The sequence below is a fragment of the Bactrocera neohumeralis genome, chromosome 6 (genome assembly GCF_024586455.1).
Source record: "Bactrocera neohumeralis isolate Rockhampton chromosome 6, APGP_CSIRO_Bneo_wtdbg2-racon-allhic-juicebox.fasta_v2, whole genome shotgun sequence".
NCBI lineage: Eukaryota > Metazoa > Arthropoda > Insecta > Diptera > Tephritidae > Bactrocera > Bactrocera neohumeralis.
In genome coordinates, this window is record NC_065923.1 from 51008955 (window position 1) to 51028147 (window position 19193).

General features: G+C 35.8%; 1 non-coding gene across 1 annotated transcript; it reads right to left on the reverse strand.

Moving 5' to 3' along the window:
* Positions 1-15119: 15119 nt before the first annotated feature.
* On the reverse strand, positions 15120-15317 carry LOC126763814 (U2 spliceosomal RNA). Its single transcript, XR_007667679.1, has one exon. It is a non-coding gene; the product is annotated as a U2 spliceosomal RNA (small nuclear RNA).
* Positions 15318-19193: the final 3876 nt, after the last annotated feature.

Sequence of the window (19193 nt, forward strand, 5' to 3'; positions counted from 1 at the left end):
TTGTTTTTTTTTGTTTGATTTATGTTGATACCTGTTGGCGCAGACCATCTACTACTTTACTTTAAGTTAGACCGGCATATGATTCTCCTTTGACGGTGTTTAGTGTTGGGTGTAAATTGTAAAGTAATGCCAGTTTAATTTGAGATAACATATTCGTCATACCGGATATGAAACCTTCCTGCGAACTTTAAGGGCGACTTGATATCTAATTTTGATATTTCATCTAGTCCCTCGAACTACAATGTTCCTTGATATCTAAGACGAGTTCAACATATATCGTCATTACTAATGGCATCTGAATATCGAGGTATGTATATATTGGCAACGAAGACTTCTTCGTGGAAGATACTGCAGTATTCCGGAAGTTTTAAGGATCTTATATATCTATGTACCGAGTACCATATCCGTCTTATCAACATTTACTCACAGGTTATCCGGTATCGGTCATCAATGTATCCGCCTGTGCAAGCGATAACTTGAGTAAAAATGAAGATATGTTGATGAAACTTATCTACCAAGTTTTTTTCATGTTTATACTATTGCAAGCTGTTGCTACAGAGTGTAATACACTCAGTCCTTTTTTTACGCGATCTCTTTTTACGCTATTTCACTTTAACGCGGTTATTTTGGCAGCGCAAATTCCTTTTCTTACGCGAATTTCTCACTTTAACGCGATTGCTTTTTTTCGTTTTTTTAAAGAATTTCAATTTTTGCTAGCTTTACAATGGAAGTTAATTCAGGAAAAAATAAAAAACGCAAAGGCATTTCTTTAGAAACAAAACTCAGTGAATCTACAGTGCGGACAATAAAAAAAATGCAATTAGAAAATCTGTAGTTTCCGGAAAAAATGTAAATGCGAAGAAAACTTCATACTCAAGAAATATTTTTATTGAAGAAATGGAAAACCTATTAACAATTTGCAACAATAAAACATAAAGCTCTATGTATTTTTAAACGATTAACATCGAACCAAGAAAACAAAAACGAATTTTCAGCTAATGGTGGATGGTTTTCGAAGTTTATTGAAAGACATAATTTTCATAATTTAAAAACTAAGGGTAAAATTGCTTCAGCTGATAGTAAAGCTGCGCAGGACTATCCACCAAAGTTATTAAAAACTATTCAAGAAGGTGGTTACACGCCAGACCAAGTTTTCAATGCGGACGAGACCGGCCTATTTTGGAAGAGGTTACCAAAACGAACATATGTGCCTAAGACCCAAAAATCATTTGATGGCTTCAAAGCTGCAAAGGGCCGTGTAACGTTTTTATTATGTAGCAATGCTTCTGGTGGCAGCATGATTAAACTGCTGTTAGTAAACAAAAGTCTCAGGCCGCGAGCACTAAAGGGCAAAGATTTAAAACATTTACGTGTTCACTGGATGGCCAATAAAAAAGCCTGGGTAACTGGAAATATATTCCAAAAATGGTTTGCTAAATGCTTTGTACCAGAAGTTAAAAGTTATTTGGAGAAGAAGAAACAGCCCTTTAAAGCTCTTTTAATAATTGACAATGCACCGGGCCATCCGTTGATTGAACATCCTAATGTAAATATCATTTTCCTCCCACCGAATACTACATCAATTATCCAACCGATAGATCAAGGCATTATTGCGACTTTTAAAATGTACTACCTCAAAAAAACTTGTCAGTGCATTATGGAAAAACTGGAGGAAAATCCTGAATTGGACATCTCCGATGCTTGGAAAAATTTTTCTATCAAGGATTGCATCTTGTACGCGTCAAAAGCAATTTCTGAAATAAGGCAAAATTGTACGTTAAACGCAAATTACGATATAATAAAACTCCGGTTTACCGTACTGAGCGGCTTGCCGTCCAGTTTATTAATCATAATTTTTATTCTTTACAAAAATCTTATTTCCTAAATTTAGCTGAAGCCGTTGTGCTGACTTCACATATTCTTTATAAAAATCTTACTTGCTAAATTTACCTGAAGCCGTTGTGCTGACTTGACATTCCTCAGCATCAACGACCCGGCATATCTTATATATGTACATATGTATGTAGTTGAATCTGAAGATTCAACTTACATTTCAGAGAAATAAAAATATTTAAAAAATACTTGTCTTTTTTTGTGTGTCGACGAGTTTGACAGTGGTGGAGTCGTTTGACGACGCAACTCCCCCAGCGTTACTGTTTGAACTCTCCTGAGTTCTTGTATTTATGTACAATTTTTATTTTTGTTGTTTTTTTCTTTAATATTATTACTAGGATTGCTACTACTACCATTACAATGATTATCAATGATATATTAATACCATATGATACATTTTTATGGTATTTTAATTCTGCAATTTCTTTTATGTTTTCTATATTTTTTATTGCAATATCATTGAATGTTAATTTTGGTGTGTAACTTTGGTTTAATTTTTCGGCAGGGTATATAATTGTATGAATATATTCTGTTTTATTATTTTTAAATTCTTGTTTTAAAATTTCCATTTTACAATTTACAAATTTGATTATATAGTTATTTTTTAATACAATTTTTCTGTCATCGCAGTTTTGTTTTATTACATCATTTTTTGCATTTCTTATTAATATTGTGTCATCGCTTATTTCTTGTATTGATGTTTTGTTATTATATTTAAATTCGCAAGTATTTGAAAATATGCAGCTTTTACTCAATTTTAGATTTTTAAATGCTTTATTTTCTACATAATCAAAATAGTTTTCGCCAATTTTTATAACGAATTTTTCTTTTTCAATAATTTGTAATTTATTTCTATTTGGCATTGGGGTTATTAATTGAATCTTAGTTTGAAAAAATGTTCTTGGTATCTGAATTGCAAATATTATTGTATCGTTTCTGTATACTACTACTCCTACTTTTGATAATTTTAGTTTGTAAAAATCAATCTCGTATTTTTCAATTTCTTCCCTAGTTAACATACTTGGATGTACCATATTGTATTTAGCCGCCGCTATATTATTTTGTATTTCTTGAACTTTACTTTCTATGAATTTTAGTTTATTCATTTCATCATTATACAAAATTTTACTTTCAATTCTATTTTCCTCTTTGTTTATTATATTTAAAGTTTCTATTATTTGTTTCCTATCTGATTCTATAGTTCCTTTTAATAAGTTTAGTGATCTATTTAAATGTTCATTAATTACTATTTGTTTATTTAAATTTACAATGGCATTATGGCCATTTTCTTCAAATAATTTTTAAATGGTTCAAAATGTCTTGTCTGTCATCATCATCCATGACTCCAAACATCCATTTATATGCTATTCCTCCTATATTTATCAAGCCTCTTTTATTTCTCTTTTTGATATTCGGTGTTATTGATGTGATTTTTGCTTTTATATTTTTTATTTCATCAAACAAAATTTCTTTATTTTCAATATTTAGTTTTTCAATATTTTCTTTAACCTGATCAACTATGTCTGCTATCTTGTTCGGATTTATAGTATGTATAACTGTACTTATTTCGTTAACTATTTCTATGTCCGCTGTTTGTATAATTGTATACCCCGCATCTTCTATTATTGGTGTAATTTGCAAAAGTGCTGTCACCAATGATATGATTATTGTTAAAAAAATAATTATTATCGTCATCTGTAAAAGTAAAAATGTATAACCGTTTTAGGTTTTGATTTAAAAAAACTTAAATTGGATTTTAGTCGCCTCTTACGACAGGCATCTCTTACCATGGGTATATTCTAGAAAGACCCCTTACCCACTGGGGTAAAAAAAATCATGTATATATATGTAGAAAAAAAAATTAAATGTTATTATCTCCATTAAATGCCCTTAGACTGAATGAATCGTCATCATCCTCATTTGGATTTTCTATGTTTGCTAATTTCATTGGTCTTTTTATATTTGCCGGATGGACGTTTTGTAAGGGAAATATTCTGAAATATGGTTGATCCTTATGCCGTACTCTTTTGTAGTTTTTAATTGGTCCTGTTTGTCTGTTTTCTATATATTCTTCTCTGTTTTGATTTAATTTGGCTATTGTTTTCTGTTTTACTGTATTTATTCTATCTTGTAATATGGATGGACAAATGTTTTCTTTGGCGTCCCTTGGAGAACATTTGATAGTTGAGTGGTACCTATCGTTATAGTTGCATATAACAATTTGTATCCTCATTTCTGTTGAAAGACTAGAGTCCTCAATTCCTGTTAGTTTTTCCAACAAGGTTGAGTGCAGTCTCTCAATGTCTGCATTTCCTGTATGGCTATTTGGTTTTGTGTGATGGACTTCTACATTTTCGGCATTTAAATATTTTATTAATTGTTCTGCTCTATCATTCATAAATCTCTTAAAAGTAGCTGGGGCATTTTTCAACCCGAAAGGCATTCGGACGTATTCATATCGTCCTGCCGGAGTGACAAAAGCTGTTTTCTGGATGTCCCTTTCTGCCATTAAAATCTGATGGTAACCTTTTGCTAGATCTATGGTGCTAAAGTACTGTGCTTTGCCCAATTTATCTAAGATTCCTTCAGTATTCGGTAGAGGATACTTATCGCCTACAGTCAATTGGTTTAACCTCCTATAATCAACCACTAGCCTGAATTTTTGTATTCCTGAATTATCTATCTTTTTCGGTATTATAAGAATAGGTGAGCTATATCTACTGTGACTTTTTCTAATTAGATAAGTTTATTGAAATGCTTTAATAATTTTTTCGATTTCCTTTTTCTCATTTGATTTTAAATGATCAAGGTTGATGTTTTTTACTTCACTTATATCTAATGAATAAACTTGCTCTTGCATAGTTTTCATATAGAATGGAAGATTCACACCATTTTTCAAAGTTATTGTCATTTTTTCGATATATAGATAAGTTTATTGAAATGCTTTAATAATTTTTCGATTTCCTTTTTCTCATTTGATTTTAAATGATCAAGGTTGATGTTCTTTACTTCACTTATATCTAATGAATAAACTTGCTCTTGCATAGTTTTCATATAGAATGGAAGATTCACACCATTTTTCAAAATTATTGTCATTTTTTCGATATCAATGGTTTTAACGCTTTTTAAGAAAAAGGAATCATTTCCTATTAACGAATCATATGGTTTATTAAAAATTACCGTAAAGTTCTACAAATTTCGAGCTACATAGATACAATTCCAAAGAATTTTGTTTCAATTGAGATGTCTTATTAAAAATTTCATAAATATTTAAGATACATACAATATTTTATTAATTTTTATTGATGTCAGCACTTTTGCCACCTTCGCTCACTTAAATAGCGATTATTTCCATTAGCATTAAGGATTTCGAATTGCACTTAACCCTCTCGTTCGAAAAGCAATAGGTGTGTTCGACCAGCTTCTATCCGTCTATTAATGAAATTATCACATTCACACTCGAATATGGCATTTCGTTGCCATAAACGTAACTCTTCCGTATTCATTTGAAAATTTGTTTCAGGTAGAGGTTCAAACAAAAAATCCATAATTTCCCTTAAAAGTAGCTTTTATATTTCATATATATAGTGCTATAACTTTACACACATAATCTAAGTACGCAATTTTATATTTTAAAGGAATTTTAACAAATTAACTTCTGTATCTACTGCTGCTTTTTGTTTTTCTTTTCTCGTTTGTTCGTTTCTTTTTCTAATGGTATTGTTTTTGAATTGATTGAAACATTTTACAAAGAAAGTATTGGCTTCAAATAAAACTACTACTTAAATTACTAAATTATTAGTTGAATAGTATTTTACCTTGCTGTTGGTGCTGCTCTTGCTTTTGTTAATGTTGTTGTTGTTGCTTTTTGTTAATGTTGTTGCTGTTAGAAACTTCTCTTCTCCCTGTTGATCATAAATATTTCACTTTCCCTTTGCCGCTGTCAGTAGCTTGAATTTCGTTCACCATCCTTCTCGTGGTTTTCGTCGCCGCCTTCGTTTCCGGTCAGCTCCATCACTTGTAATACTTTTCTGCACTATAGCTGCTGCTGCTGTTGTTGCTGTTGATGTTGTTGTTTTTTGTTTTTTTTTTTTTTTTTTTGCTGAAGATCTTGCTGCTGTCTCCGCTGTTGCTGCTGTTTATATTGCTGTTTGTTTTTTTTTTTTTTTTGTTAAAGCTGCTTCTGCTGTCTCCGCTGTTGCCGTTTTAGTGTTTTCAACAGTTTTCTTTATTTTTTCTCAAAATAATTTTTGTTTTGCACTTTTCACAAATTTTTTCACTTTTTGAATTATGTTTTTGCTTTTGCTATAATTTTCCAACTCAAATGTATTATTTTGTTCTGCTTTGGGATTTATATAATTAGCTGTATCTTTGCCACTTTTCTTTTAATAACAGTACTTTTGTTTAATAATAATTTATTTAGCTTTTATTTAGCTTTTCTTTGCTAGCTGAGCGAAGCTGAGAGAGAATATGGAATCGTTCCGTTCGACTGCGCCAATTACGATATAATAAAACTCCGGTTTACCGTACTGAGCGGCTTGCCGTCCAGTTTATTAATCATCATTTTTTATTCTTTACAAAAATCTTATTTCCTAAATTTACCTGAAACCCTTATAAAAATCTTACTTGCTAAATTTACCTGAAGCCGTTGTGCTGACTTGACATTCCTCAGCATCAACGACCCGGCATATCTTATATATGTACATATGTATGTAGTTGAATCTGAAGATTCAACTTACATTTCAGAGAAATAAAAATATTTAAAAAATACTTGTCTTTTTTTGTGTGTCGACGAGTTTGACAGTGGTGGAGTCGTTTGACGTTTATATTCGGAACCAATTCGTCAGTTAATATTGGAAAACTAACCATTTTTACGCGATTAGTGGCAGAACCAATAATCGCGTAAAAAAAGGACTGAGTGTAGTTTTATTCACCTAACGGTTGTACGGATCAATTAAAGCTAAGCGAGATAGATATAGGGTTATATATTGCATATATAAATGATCAGGATGACGAGGAAAGTTTAAATCTGGTTGACTGTCTGCCTGTACCGTCCGTCTGTCCATCCAAATTTAGTCATCTAGTCAAAATTTAGATATCTTGATCTCGCCATTAAGCTAAAACCTATAAAGTGCCATAACTAAGCACTAAAATAAGAGATAAAAAAGAGGTAAAAGGGTGTGGCCCCGCCTTTAATGTATACATCTTCTAAACCACTAAAGCTACAACAACCAAATTTGTTCAGCGAAAATATTATGTGAACTCCTACCGACAGTGTAAATGGATGAAATCGGAAGATAACCACGCTACATAGAGTGCTACTGTTCAGAACTACTAAAACGCAATAATTCAATAACTAATTACGCCAGAGACATTAAATTTTACCTCCGAGATTGCATGAGAGCGCTTTATTGGAACCGGTGTGAAAATTGGACCCGATCCGACTCACCGATTTCGACGAAATTTGGTACATAACATTTTTTCATATTCCTATGTCACAGTGTGAAAATATTCGAAATTGAACTACAGTTACGCCTACTTCCCATATAACACAATTCTAAATTCCACTTGATTCTTTCACTTTCCAGTACACAAATCAAGAAGTAATTAATATAAAAGTATAAAACTTTGAACGAATAATGCCTTTAGTGTATGCCACCTTATGAACAAAAATTGTTCAAATTTAAGCAAAACTGTTCAAGCCCCTAGGTACCGTATATGTGGACCCCAGTATCTGTAGCTGACTTTTGACCGAAAACATCGGTAAATGTATGGGATATACAAAATAAATTCAGAGAGATTCATTTCCCAACAATAGTAACTTTGTGTCTCAAAAATGGGTTGACTTTGGTCAATACTTCCCTGAACCCCCATATAGCTAATCTGTCGAACTTGCAGGTGACTTTATGTCGCATAATCGCCCATTATTTGATTTATTTCAATGAAAATTACGGAGCATGTTTTACTCATAACAGTGCATCTTTGTGTCTAAAATAGATATAATTAGGCGAAACTTGACTTAGCCCCCAAATAACTAATATCAGGATTTTCGAACATCCGGCTGACTTTACTCCATATGATTGGTGATTGTATGTGAAGTACCTTAATGAAACCCAGGAACATTTTTTTTAATATGTGGCATGATAATAGTTAATAGATAAAAGAGGCTCGATACTACCCTAACTGCAATTTACTACGTATAATGATTTTTGTTTTTCTAACAATTCTTATGCCGAATTTGTTGATCTGTGTATTAGTTATAACTTTATATATAAAAATAACGTCTTACGTTGTTTGTCCGCGATGGACTCCTAAACTACTAAACCCATTTTAGTAAAATTTAGCACAATGTGTCCAGTTCCAGCCAACTTAGAAGATAGGATAGTAAAAACAATTCATAAATAAAAAATACAGTGAAAACTCTATGAAATGGACGCTTTATCAAACAGACATCTCTTTTAAGTATGCACATTGTTCATGTTTTTTTGCAGTCTATTAAAAGGACAAATTTATTAACTGGACAGAAAGGCTGGTAACCAGACATTGAGAAAAAAGCCTTAAATATTTGTATGAACATATTTAAAATTAAATCTTAAGTACAATCCCTTGAATTCTTATACCGATAAAAACGTGTTCGCCCTTATGCGTAAATAAAGTCACTGTATTGAATAGTTTATTATATGAATACCACAGCAAAGCGTAGCCGGATCCACTATGTAGTATAGTATATGTATAATAAAATTGCTTAGATTTACATCTTAAGGAATTTCTCTGGCTTTGATTTTTGAAAGTTGCAAGAGTATAAAATGTTCGGTTGCACCCGAATTAAGGTCTTTCTTACTTCTTTTGGTTCTGTTTTTATACCGCGCCCGTTTTGTTTTTGATGGTTGTAATTGTTCTTCCATTTTTGGTTTTGCCACACCTCTTTGTTTTATTTAACTGAACACCTGTTTGTTTTTTGTTTTTGTTCCCGGCGCAACATAAAAGTTTTTTTATTTTTTATTCTTTAAATGTTAAAATTTCATCTTGTTATGGCATTCAGATTTTATTTATTTTAATTGTATTTTTAACGTATTTTAAAATCAACTTTAATCGTGAAACGGAGCAATGGGATCACCAGTTGCGTATGTTGCCATATCGATTCATGGTAGAAGGAGGGCTGTCTCTCTCATATGTTTGTAAGTATAGGTGTTGAAGAGTACAGTGTTGTTCCTGTGTTGAAATGGTGTGTTGATATGATAGTGGTGTGCCTTGGAGAAAAAGCTTAGCTTATCTAGACAAACGTGCAACAAATTAAAAAGAATATTTTCCGAGGTACCGCCTTCTAAAGTGTGGCTGTCAATAGTCATTTTAGTCAATCATTTTTTTAAAGGCGATTTATCAAAACTATATTTTTTTCCAATTTGCTGCAGCAGTAACTCGAAGACAAATCATCCAATCGCTTTGTAATAGCAACATGTTAACGAGTATAATAATTTTGTTGACCCAGTGGTTGTTTGTTGGGAGATGTCAAAGCAATGGGCACGGCTCACCGCTAGGTAAAATTGTTTTTCTCAGGAACTAATTGACCAATATAATCTAACTTACTATATACAAGTATAATATAAACTCAACCAAAAAGGCTAAATTTAATATATTTCGTATGTAAGGAAAGAGTCAACCAAATAAGCGGATGTCATTATTCATATGAGGGATAGAGAAGGTTTAATTTCATTAAAATATGGAAAGAAAGGGTTATTGGGACTAGGAAAAGTGTGGACCGATTGTTGTAAGCTCTGCCTTGATTCAATTATACTCGCGAACATATTTCCATATTTTGTGAAAATAACTCATATACTAGACGATTGATATAATCGGTTTTCAACTAGAATATGGGGGCGATGATATTGATAGGAAAAGATGTTCTCTGAATTCAATTCAGATACCTTGCAGATTGACCGATATTAATGGTCATAGTCAACAGGAAGTTTATTGAAATATGATTGCCTTGAAATATATTGACCCCATTTTATACATATTTAGCACAAGAACACACCGTTATTGAAATGAGGCGATAAGGGCATAATTATTGCCAAAATATTATCCGTGAATTTAAATCATACATTTATCTTACATATAGACCGATATTTTCGATAAAAAGACCGGCATACGCTGAGGTACATAATTCGATATCTGAGGCCATGAAAAGTTATGAACCGATTTTAAAAATCTGTGGATGTCTTAAAAGCATTATTTCTGGAAAGTTTTAAGCAATAGGTAGGTAGGTAGGTAGATAGGAGTGCAGCCCTATCGGGCTCAATTAGCACTTGATGTGCCATTTTGATACACTATTCGTAGAACCACCTGTATCTGCTATTACGTTTCACCTTCTCTCTCAAACCATTTTGAGGTTTCGATGAAACTACTTATGTCCGATATGCTTTTGGTGGAAATCCATTCAAGATTTGGTGCTTGGTGGATTCCGAGTGTTTTGTGTCGGATCTGTGCTAGAGCTGGGCATTCGCAGAGAAAGTGGAAGATTGTTTCCTTGTTCCCTGCTACTCCGCAGCCACGGCAGATATCGTTGTAGGGCAATCCCATTTTGGACGCATGTTCCTCAAATGGCCAGTGCCCTGTTGTGGTAGCTGTTATTCTGTAAATACTTTTTCTTGACCTATTTAATAAGTCATTGGTTCTTTTCCTGTCATATGTTGGCCATAATTGTTTAGTTATGACGCATTTTGTAATGTTTTTCCACCTGTTGTTTGCAATTTGCTGAAATTGTCTATTGATCTCTCCTTTTACCGATCCTAGCGGGCTTGGTATTAGCTCCGCCTCGGATTCATTGAGGAAAGCTCCTGCCTTTGCCAACTCGTCTGCTTTTTCGTTACCGAAAAAGTTCCTGTGTCCGGGAACCCAGATCAAGTTTAGCTGGAGCTTGTCTTTTATTGAGCTTAGTGCGCTCTTGCAGCTGTGAACTATACTGGAATTTGTCATGGGTGAAGACAATGCCAGGAGGGCCGCCTGGCTGTCCGTAAATATAGTTGCTTTATGTATATTTCCGTGGTTTTCTAATAGAACCTCGCAGGCTTTTTCTATGCCTAGTACTTCTGCTTGGAAGATGCTAGCCGAGTTCGGTAGACGTATAGAGAGAGATATCCCTAGATCAGCGGAGAATACCCCCGTGCCCACTCCGCAGTCCATTTTGGACCCGTAGGCATAGACTGAGGTGGTATCTTCCTCTACTATTGAACCTCTTCTCCATTCTCGTCTAGATGGTATCCTCACCTGGAAGTGTCTACTGAAATCCAGCTTTGGGAGAATGTAGTCTGATTTGTTAATAGTGAACTTGTTTAGAATTACACTATGTCCGTAGTTCAGCTGTTTCCAACCTCCCATTTCTTTTATTCTTATATCCGCAATAGCTGCTGTTTTGTGAATAAAAATGTCCATTGGTAGTTGATGCAGGATCACATTGAGCGCATCAGTCGGACATGACCTGATTGCACCGGTACACCCGCACATGCTGCTCTTTGTATTCCATTTAATTTTCTAATATTGTATTGTTTGTTTAGCGCTGGCCACCATACCAGAGCTCCATATGTAAGTATAGGTCTTATGACAGCCGTATACATCCACATGATTATACTTGGTTTAAGGCCCCAATTCTTGTTGACGATTTTCTTACAAGTATAGTAGGCCATGTATGCTTTGTTTATTCTTTTTTCTATATTTATTTTCCAGGACAGTTTGGTGTCAATCTCCACCCCAAGTATTTAGCTGTGGGGGATAGAGTGAGTGTTGTACCGTTTAGTACCGGAAGTTGAAACTGAGGTATTTTGGTTCTGCTAGTGAATAGCATCAGTTCTGTTTTGTTCGGGTTAACTCCTAGACCATTGTTTTTAGCCCATAGGTTTAACCTACGAAGTGCTCTTTCCATAATCTCGCTGACTGTTGAAGGAAACATGCCTGAAACCAACAACACTATATCGTCTGCATACGCTACTGCTTTCACTCCTTCACCGTTTATTTGGAGTAGTATTTCGTTCAGCGCTGCAACCCAAAGAATCGGAGAGAGGACCCCCCCTTGAGGCGTTCCTCTACTCACATAGCTTGTTTGTGTTGCAGCGCCGTTTGAAGCTATAATCTTCCTATTCTCAAGCATCGATAGTATTCATATGCACACAGTGTCGTCTATGCCACCATGTGCCAATGGCAATAAGTTTAAAGAACTAAAATAGGCTAAGTAGTTTCCGAGGTATGGGATTGTGGTCGGAGCCAAGAAAGTCTTTCATGGGGTATGCCCGCTGTAGAGGAAAACACTTATCGTGTTTGAATTTCAAGCTGATGAAAATTTTTTTTTCGATTAAATTTGTTGACTACAATAAACTCATCATCCCCGTCCCGCTATTTTGAAGAAAAATATTTTGTATGCAAGTAATGGCCACAGTTGCCTCAAACTCACGATAGGTCGCATGACGATCTTGCAATATAAGTTTACGCACAGCATCAATAGTTAAAACCCTTATTGATCTTCATGGCCAATAGCTTTGCTTTTTAACGGACCATATTTCCAGATACTGACCACATTTGGTTAAACCAAATGGTTACAGCCCGTTCAATTTCTATTGATTTGCTGCACCGGTTGCGTTTTTTTTTAAATTTACTGAAGTGATCTTAGTTGACAAACTTTCCTTAATGCGAAGTATTCCATTTATAGTGTTAAACGTTTTATGACAAAAATTGTTGGCTTTATTAATCATGGAATGTTTATAAGCAAATTGTTTAAATCGAAAAAACTTGTACATGCTTTAAATGACGAACAAACGAGACCAAAAATTTTAGTTTCTATAACCAGGGAATACTGTATACTTAATTATCATCGATCTCTTGGTACAAAGGCATTATAGGAATTGAACTTGCCGAATTTTTATCGAACGATGAAAAAGCCAAAATGCTAATACTTTTAAATGTAAATGTTAAAAACATGTCTTAGTTATATAAGTTTAGTAATTTTAAGAAGTAATTAGAAGTTACACCTTCTTAAGGAAATTGTATGCATACTCTTGCAACCTGTTGTTACAGAGTATAATCTTTTAGGTATTTCCCTGTAAGAGTATTAAATGTTCGGTTGCACGGGAACTTAGCCCTTCCTTACTTGTTACAAGTATATTGATAACAGACACTATTTACGAAAAGTTGTATTTTGAAAACTTCTTTGGTGCTTGATTTTTATATAGTAAAGAGAAAGAATAGAGGATGGAGTCATGTGTAGAAGTTCACGCAAGCGAGGAAGCTTCCCTGACCGCCATTCACTTGGGAGTGGCCAGAAACGATTCTTTTACATATGGTCCAAGTAGCTCACAACTTTCGGTCCTAGACCAAGTATACTCTGTGTAGCCAAAGAACATTCCGTTGTGCGCTGGGTTTGGGACACGCCACGTAAAAAACATTACCAATGAAAAAGACAAAACAGCCTCGGATGAGACCCCCCCTTTTGATGACGACCATGGCAAACGAAATAAGGACTACGATTTAAGGGTATGCTCCTGGAATGTCCGGTCCCTTAATTGAGAAGTTGCCGCTGCCCAGCTGGTTGATGCCCTCGTTAGTGTGAAGGCTGACTTCGCCGTCGTAAAAGAAATGCGATGGACGGGACACGGACTTAGGCGAGTAGGTCCTTGTGGTATTTACTACAGTGGTCATATAAAGGAGCGCAAGTTTGGTGTGGAATTCGTGGTGGGAGAGAGACTCCGTCGCCGAGTACTATCATTCACTCCGGTGAATGAACGTCTAGCCACAATCCGCAAAAAAGCGAAGCTCTTCAAAATATCGCTGATTTGCGGCCACGCTCCGACGGAAGAGAAGGACGATGTGACCAAAGATGCTTTCTATGAGCGCTTGGGCAGCACTTATGAGAGCTGCCCCCGCCACGATGTCAAAATCGTGCTTAGTGACTTTAACGCCAGGGTGGGCAAAGAAGGTATCTTTGGCACTACGGTCGGTAAATTCAGCATCCACGATTGGTTGAGGCTGATCGACTTCGTAAGGGTCCGAAATATGGTTATCTGTTGTGCCAAGGCTAGAAAGTAGCTTTGGCACAACGGTCGGTAAATTCAGCATCTACGATTGGTTGAGGCTGATCGACTTCGTAGGTGTCCGAAATATGGCTATCTGTAGTACGATTCCAGCATAAGAAAATTCATCGAGCTTCCTGGCTGGCTCCGGATCGAAAAGCCACCAATCAGGTCGATTGTGTTATGATAGACGGAAAACACGTCTCCAGTGTTTTAGACGTGCGTACGCTCCGAGGCCCTAGCATCGACTCAGACCACTATATTTTTGCAGCCAAGATACGCATCCACCACTGTGCAGCAAAAAACGCACGTCAACAAACAAAAGGAAGGTTCAAAGTCAAGAAGATGCGATCACAACAGATAGCATTTTCTACTCGACTCACACTCCTCGCTCGTTATATGGGAACTGTGGGACGGCATTTGCCAAATCTTGGAAAAGACCCGTGAAAAGAGAACCGACACACACCACCTCTTCGTCGATTTCAAAGCTGTTTTTGACAGCACGAAAAGGAACTGCCTTTATGCCGCGGTGTCTGATTTTGGTATTCCCGCAAAACTAATATGGCTGTGTAAACTGACGTTGAGCAACACCAAAAGCTCCGTCAGGATCGGGAAGGACCTCTCCGAGCCGTTGGATACTAAACGAGGTTTCAGACAAGACGACTCCCTATCGTGCGACTTCTTCTGCTTGCTCCTGGAGAAAATAATTCGATTTGCCGAACTTAATCGAGCAAAAGACTGCGGCTGCGCTGGCTAGGTTATGTCGCACATATGGACGAAAACACTCCAGCGCCGATAGTATTCGACGCAATACCCGCCGATGGAAGCAGAGGAAGAGGAAGACCTCCACTCCGTTGGGAAGACTAGATGGAGAAAGACCTGGCAGCACTTGCAATCTCCAATTGGTACCAAACAGCGAAAAGGAGGAACGACTAGCGCGCTGTAGTAAATTCGGCTATAATCCCGTAAGCGGTGTCTACGCCAGTAAACAAGAAGAAATAAAAAGATTGAAATGGATTTAAAATTGTGATATGTGTGTCTGCTCCGACTTAGTACATTGTAACAAAATCACCTACTAATTAATTATTATTATTCACTCGTAAGTGCTCGACGAAAAGAAATTCAAAGTATAATTTCGATTAACACTTCAAGAATATTTGCATTTATTCAATTATTTGGGCCGAAATCCCGGTGGCACTGCAAAACCGTTCCAACCCGTGATAGAGGTAGGGCAAGCCCCTAAAACTCTCCTTCGATTTCCAAAAATCATTTTAACATTTGTTATCCTCCGATGGAGGATCTATTAGATGTTAAACTGATTAGAACATATATTACACTTTAATCTTAGACATTAGGCCGAGAAGCGATAACAACTCCACGGTGAAGTTAAGCTATTTCTATAAAAATAAATGTTAAGTGTATGAGAATTAAATAAACTACCAAAGGTCAAAGAAATCCTAAGTGACCATTCATGTTTGCAGCCATCTCACAAAAGAAACAGTGTGGAAGGTCGCAAATCTCTACTCTTGCAGCAAGTTGCTAAAGAGTATAATAATACTGTTCATAAACAAGTCATGGAGTTATATATACATAAGTATATAATGACCAGAATGACGAGACGAGTTGCGTTCCGAGTGACTGTCCATCCGTCCGTCCAACCGTGCAAGCGTAACTTGAGTAAAAATTGAAATATCTTGATGAAACCTTCTACATGTGTTGCTTTTTACCTAAGAGGGGTTAGTATTGCAGATTGAATGCCATAATAATAGAATGAAGCGTGGCCCCGCAATCTAATAGGCCTGATGTACTTGTCTTCTAAACCGCTAGAGCTATAATAATTTAATTTTTTCAGAACAAATCTTTTCAGCACCTCTGCCGACAGCACGAAGATAGTTGAATTCGTGTTATAATCCCTCCCATTCTCTATAAAATGATTCTGTTAGAAAAAACTCTACAATTCAAGAACCAATCAATCTATCTGTGTAAAATTTTGCACGAATAGTAACATAATGATAGTCACATAATGATGAAAAATTGTCTAAATCGCTTTACAACTATTCAATCCCCCAGATACAAGATGTGTGGATCCCAATTCATATTCGTGAGAAATATTATGGAAATTCGTTGAGAATGCTTTTCTGTCAACAATATAGCCGCCATATAATAAATAAAAATAGTTTCAAAAGATAACTGCCCAAGACCTCATAAAACTAATATACGTATCCAGTTAACTTTATTATTCTTTACAGGCGTTGAAACCGCTTACGCGGTTATAGCCGAGCTAACAACGGCTCGCCAGTTGTTTCTCTATTTTGCTATGTGACGCCAATTGGATATTCCAACGGAGCCAGGTCCTTCTCCACCTGGTCCTTCCAAAGGAGTGGAGGTCTTCCTCTTCCTCTGCTTCCACCGGCGGGTACTGTGTTGAATACTTTCAGAGCTGGAGTGTTTTCGTCCATTCGTACAACATGACCTGTCTCTTAATTCGCTGAATGTCAATGTGGTCATACATCTCCTACAGCTCATCGTTCCATCGAATGCGATATTCACCGTGTCCAACGCACAAAGGACCATAAATCTTCCGCAGAACCTTTCACTCGAAAACTCGTAACGTCGTCCATGCCTCTGCACCATATAGCAGGACGGGAATAATTAGTGACTTATAGAGTTTGGTTTTTGTTCGTCGAGAGAGGACTTTACTTCTCAATTGCCTACTCAGCCAGCCAGTTAACTTTACTCCTTATGGTAGTGCCAAAAATAGATAGGATCGGGTCAATACTAACCCTATCCCCCATTTACCTATTATAAAATAAGATTTTTGGGCTGGCTTTATACCATAGATATTGGTCGATACATAACAAATCTTGGCAAAATTAACGGAACATATACAATTTTTATATATTTATAAAACTGCTCGAAAATATATTATCAAGTATAATTGAGTAATGTCCAAAATTTGTCTATCAGCCAGGACGTTTCTGACCCCAATATACCCTATATAGTTATCTCCGACTTCCCACCTACTTTTAAATAATTTGCGTTGGTCAAAACTGGTGATATTTTAGTGAAGTTAAGTGGAAAAGGTTTTTTAAAAATTATGAAGGTATTTCCCCGACTTTGATTCTGGCAAGTTGCAAGAGTATGAGGTGTTCGGTTACACTCGAATTTAACTCTTCCTCACTTGTTTATTTTAATTAAATTATACTCTTGTAACTAGTTGCTACAGAGTATTATAGTTTTCTTCACATAACCATTATACGTATCACCAAAAACTAAGCGACATACATAGATATAGGGTTATATATATATAAATAATCAAAATGACGAGAAAAGTTGAAATCCGGTTGACTGTCTGTCTGACCATCCGTGGGTCCGTGCAAGCTGTAACTTGGTAAAAATTGAGATATCCCGATTAAAGTTGGTGTGTGGGTTCCTTAGTACAAAAATAAATTACGAGTTCGTAGAAGCATGATTCAGGACCACTGCCAAGCCACAAAATGCAATTACCCGAGAACATATAAAGTGCCATAACTAAGCACTAAATTAAACTACAAAGCTGTAATTTGGTACAGAGGATCGCAGTAGCAAGGGAAACCTGTGTGCAACATTTTTTGAAAAAAATGGGCGTAACCCTGCCCTCTAACAAGGATAATGTACATACTTCCTAAACTACTCAAGCTATAACAACTAGATTTGCTTAGTACAAATCTTATAAGAACTTCTACCGGTAGTGTATAAATGGATGAAAACGGAGAATAACCCCACTCACTCCTCATATAACGGTACTGTTAAAAACTACTAAAAGCGCGACAAATCAAATGCCAAAGACATTAAATTATATAACAGATGGTATGAGGGAGTTTTATGAGACCCGGTGTGAAAATTTAACGATGGGCGTGGCACCGCCCACTTTTTGGTGAAATTTCTTATCTTGGGACCCGACCAACCGGTTTCAACTTCAAATTTAGTATGTGGCATTTTTCTTGCATTCTTATGTCACGTTGTCAAAATGGACGAAATTGGACAACAACCACGCCTACTTCCCATATAACACAACTGAAATTCCACTTGACTCGTTGAGTTTCCAGTACACAAATCAAGAAGCACTTAAAATACTTTGCACGAATAATGTGTTTAGTGTCTGACACTTTATGACCAAAAATTGTTTAAATCAAATAAAAACTGTTCAAGCCCTAAATGTCGAATATTTAGACCTTGGTACCTATAGTTGACTTTTGATAGAAAATGTTGGTCAATGTGTGATATATATGTATAACTGAAATTAAGGGATAATCCTTCCCTTATGGTATAGCTCTATGTCAAAAATGGGTTGAATCGGACCAATACCCCTACATAGCCCCTACATACTTAATATAAAGATTTTCGAACTTCCGTGTGGCTTTGATTCTTGCTAGTTGCAAGATATAAAGTGTTCGGTAGTACCCGAACTTAGGCCTTCCTTACTTATTTATATGTACATATATGTCGTTAAAACCAAATATCAAAGCTTATGTGAGGAATTTAAAATATATATGTACATATGTACATATATATAGAGTACAAATGTTTTCTCCTTTAAGTTGTTTTACTTTCGATCGCAATAGCAATTTGAAATCACAGATATTGAAAAATCCCAATACTGTTCATCACCAGCTGTAATACATTAAGGGAGGCGCTACGATGGTATGAAAGCGCTTGTAGAAATCGCTGGTTCTGTCAAATGCCCAGAAATTCATACAAAGCTGCTTATGGGAGAATTCACTACAAGCCGGTTGGGGTTACTGCCGGCTAAGATGTCACTTGCAGAAATTAGCACACTGTCTTACACATCTATTTCGTCGAGCTTACCACAGAGAAACCAGAACTCATACACCTTAACTGCCCAGCAATCACAAGAATATATGAGTTAAGCTATTGGGCAAATAAATCCGATGAAAGAGTTATCCATCCATTAACCCTGGAGTTTGCCAAGCCGGCTCACTGCGCTAAGTGAAGTGCGGTGATAATAGAGAGGGTGCAAGAGACCATAAGTGGCAATGCATTTCTTAACTTTATTTAATACAATATTGCGTTTAAATGACCGCATCTGACATTAAATGCGGATTTTTGGATAACTCCTGTTTTCCACATCAGACTTAAATATTTCAAAAAGCTTTCAAACCATAGAGTTTAAGTAATGAAAGCAAAGTCTTGATAATGTACATACATATATGTATTGTGAACATTAGCTGACCTCGATTAGCC